The following is a 4042-nucleotide window of genomic DNA, read 5'->3' on the forward strand; positions in this document are numbered from 1 at the left end:
TGATATAAGTGGAAGGAGGCATCAGAATGGGCTGAAACTTTACACCTGAAAGGACTATATCACGGCAATTTAAGAAAAAAAAAACGTTTTTCAGCATCTGTTACCATTTAATTAAAAATTTTTTTTTTTACAATTTTATAAAAAGGTAAAATAACTCATAATCATCGTAGACATATGTTTATAAAAACCGAAATAGTATTCAGAACTTGTTGAAACTTTACACCTAAAAGGACTAAGCCATGCTTATTTCAAAAATGAAATCGATTTTTCGGTACCGGGTACCCATTAAAAAAAAAAGATTTTTTTTTACATTACTATATGAAAGACAAATAAGGCATAATCATTGCTGATTGTGGTGTTTACGAAAACAGGAAGGAGTCGTCAGAATTTATTGAAACTTTACATCTGAAGTGTCTATATTACTCTAATTTTAAGAAAGTAATCGGTTTTTTTGTAACGGGTACCCATTAAAAAAACACCGAGTTTTTGCACACGATTATTTAAAAATGAAATATGGCATATCATTGTTGCTAAGTGTTCAGAAAAATAGTCTTAATAGTCAAAATTCGTCTAAACTTTACTTCCTAAGTGAATACATTGTAATTTAAAAAATTAAGTCGGTTTTCCTTACATGTTAACCTTTAGAAAAAAAAATTCTTTTGATTTCATTTAAAATAAAGCATAATCACTGTTAAGTAAGTAAGTAATAATAGCTGTTATATGGTAATAACATATAATATGTTAATAAAAACCGAACTAGTTGTTATAGGAGGAAGTGATCACTGATTCAAATGATTCCATGCTTTTGTCTGCTTCGTCACTTTCAACAATGTATTTATTAAAGCTGAGATCAGAACCCTTTAAATATTTGTTTCTCTGTTTTATATTTCTTTTAAATGCAACTAATGGATCTGACGATAATATCAAACGAGTCACTAAATCCGTATTGCTTTGTACTCTTCCAGTTTTTCGAGAATGATTAAGCCGATATTTTCTTATGTTTTTGTGTGAACATTCTAAGGCTTCTTCTGATAATGAGCCTGATAAAATAGGTGGAAATACAGATTAAGAAAATAAATGAAAACATAGCTTTAAAATCATTACCTATTGGTAAATCAAAGTATTTAATTACATCACATCCATGTACTAAAACTTTATGCACTGAACTTGGCATGTTATACCAACCATAATTTCTAAGGTATAACTCTCTTGTTTCGTTCAACAAAACACTAAACTCTTGGGTTTTTATTTGTTTTCCACAAGAGAGGACTCTTAGCACCAGAAAAAAATTATGGATTAGAGACTTCTCCAGACGAGTAATTTCTGCGGCAACGTCAATATTTTCAAAAAAACGTCGAGCTGTGTTTCCATCATTTGTTGTTCCAAACCCTTGCTTGACTTGGTCAATTATCAAACCTGTTTTAATTTTGAACTCTTTTTGGATACGGGCTTTAGTTTCAATAAATTTAGCCTTATTTTCCATTCTGACTTGCCATGTCTTAAAAGGCAGACGGTAGGCTATGTGTAATAGACATTCAAAGAATCGAATCCAGCAATGGAGGGTTGATAACCCAAATTTATAATGATCTGGATTTGGTATTTTGTTTTGTTCAATATTATTCATTTCTGTTGGGCTTGCATGACATATGAAACATCTGCTTGAGGAATTGGTGTTTGTTAAAACATTAGCTACTGCACCGTCAATCATAGTGCAATGCATGATGTAGGAAACTTCAGCAGTTCCCTTCTTATTTTTAAAAATATCACATTCCAAATCTTTAATCATCTGAATTATTTTATTATATTCTGAATGAATTACCGCCTTTCCTTCTTTCGTATAAACGAATTTCACTGGTCTACAGAACAGCGTAGAATAGGGAGTTCGGTTGACCCATATTTCATTACCTGATGAGGAATCGATGAGCCTTAAAATGTGAAAAAATTTGGAAAATAGAGAATAGATACATAAGAAAATAATTGATTTTATACGAACTTAAGTGGTAACAAAGCAATTACGAAAATAAATTCATCTGAGAGGTCTTCCGCGGAGAATTTTTGCTTATATCGACTGTGGCCAGAACTGCCATCCATTCCCCATTTACATATAAGTGAAAGTTTGCCCACTGGGTGTTTGTCTGCACAATCTTCTAAGATGTGTTTGGATGTAATATGTACAAGAGCCTTTAAATTAACTTCTGCTGAAGTTTCCGTCGCTTCTATATGTGGTACTAAACTTTGTTTTAATTGGTTTAACGCATACGTGCTTGGGAAAAAATCCGCATGTATATTGTTAGCAACTTTGCGTAGTCTATTATATTTTTCTTCCGATAAATCTAAATCTAAACACAAGGCCAGCGCTTCAAAGGGTTCAAGACACTTCTTTATAGTGTTATCAGGCTTCGTTTCATTTTTTGTTACTTTCCGTGCTGCATAAGTAATTTCTTCCGCACTATGTTCTTCAAGTATTTTACTAACCTTTCGCAATTTTTGATATGTCAAATACAATTTATTCATGAAATTTTAAACTCGCGTTGAGCAACATTTTCCACTAATAGTAAAACGTTGAAATTTTTGCACAGGTAATGTAATTAGTTAGGTGAACAAAATTATAAAAAGACTCAATCAAAAAAAAAAAAAATATAAAAAAATTGGAAGTCCCTGGTGTGCATACATTTGTACTATCATTTTCGCAAGCTGTTTTTGTTTGCTGCTTAAGCAAAATAGTACTCTTTATGCAGATGAAGAGTAATAGGTATGTTATTTATTTTTATTTTCTTTTTGTTCGCCTTTCGTCTAATCATTGGGCGCTGTAAGGTGTCTCGATTGCATTTATTTCCTTACCCGAATTAGTTAACATATTATTTGTAAACTGGTGTCATTGCTATATATATATATATATATGTATATATATATATATGTAAATAATCGTATACCTTTGTTTTTGGCTCCCATACCGTGATGCATATTTAAGTATTTTAATTAGCTGATAATTTTTTTCATTTCAAAGCACCCTGTACCTCTTAATTTTTTTTTTTGCACTTTTAGCCTTAATTCAACACCTTATTTTTGAAAAGCGAACCAAAAATTTAGATCTTAGGGCATTCAGAAAAAGTATTGTAAATATAGATCAGCTAAAATAATACCAAAAAAAGGCATTTAGTCACTTTTTCAAAATTGAAAATTTTCAAATATTGGAAAAAGTTGGAAGAGATTTCGATTGTTTCTGTTAGTAGAAGGTCCAAACTACCATAACCAAAAAAAAAATCTCAAAAATTCAAGAAGTTTTTTTGTTTTTGTCTCCAAAGTTTACCAATTTTCGGATTTTGGTATGTTTAATCATATATTTATTTATTAATAAAAAAAAAATATTTGTATCAATTTTTTTTCCATGAACTATACATTTTTTGGTTTGTCGCATATATCTTTACCAAAGTGCAAAAGTTGATCTTGCTAGGAATAAAAATGTATTTTTAACAAATTTTTAACTGCGACCACTTTTATGTGCGAATCGCCGAAATGAAATGGTATGTAGAAAATAGGTGTACTTTGAGGGGGTGTGTGAGGCTGAAAGTTGTTTTTATCACAAAATAACTTATGAACTTCTCTTAGTTGGAGATTTAGCTGTAACTTGACATCAAAACATCTAAGTTTCAAGACAGTCGATTTTTGTATTTTTGTCCACCTTCGCGGCACTGTGCGTCGCACGTACACGGTGGTGAGTTTTCGTTTACAAGGCGCTCTCATAAGTTTGATCGTGTCAGCCACACTCACGTACGTTAACGTGTCAGTTGACACGATCAAACTTATGAGAGCGCCATGTAAATTGAAACTCACAACCGTGTACGTGCGACAGTTACGCGTGCTTCTCTCTCTCTCTATCAACAGTAAATTTTATATGTTGCTACGTCAAACAGACACGGCATACGTACACGTCGGTTAGTGTGGGCACCTTTAAACTCATACGCCATGTACACCTAAATATATTCGAATACTTATCCATAGAATAAAAATTAACTCGATTTTCGGAATCAGCGAGCAATTC

This window comes from Rhagoletis pomonella, unplaced genomic scaffold (genome assembly GCF_013731165.1).
Source record: "Rhagoletis pomonella isolate Grant_MI unplaced genomic scaffold, Rhpom_1.0 Rhpom_scaffold_00013, whole genome shotgun sequence".
In the NCBI taxonomy this organism is placed as follows: Eukaryota; Metazoa; Arthropoda; class Insecta; order Diptera; family Tephritidae; genus Rhagoletis; species Rhagoletis pomonella.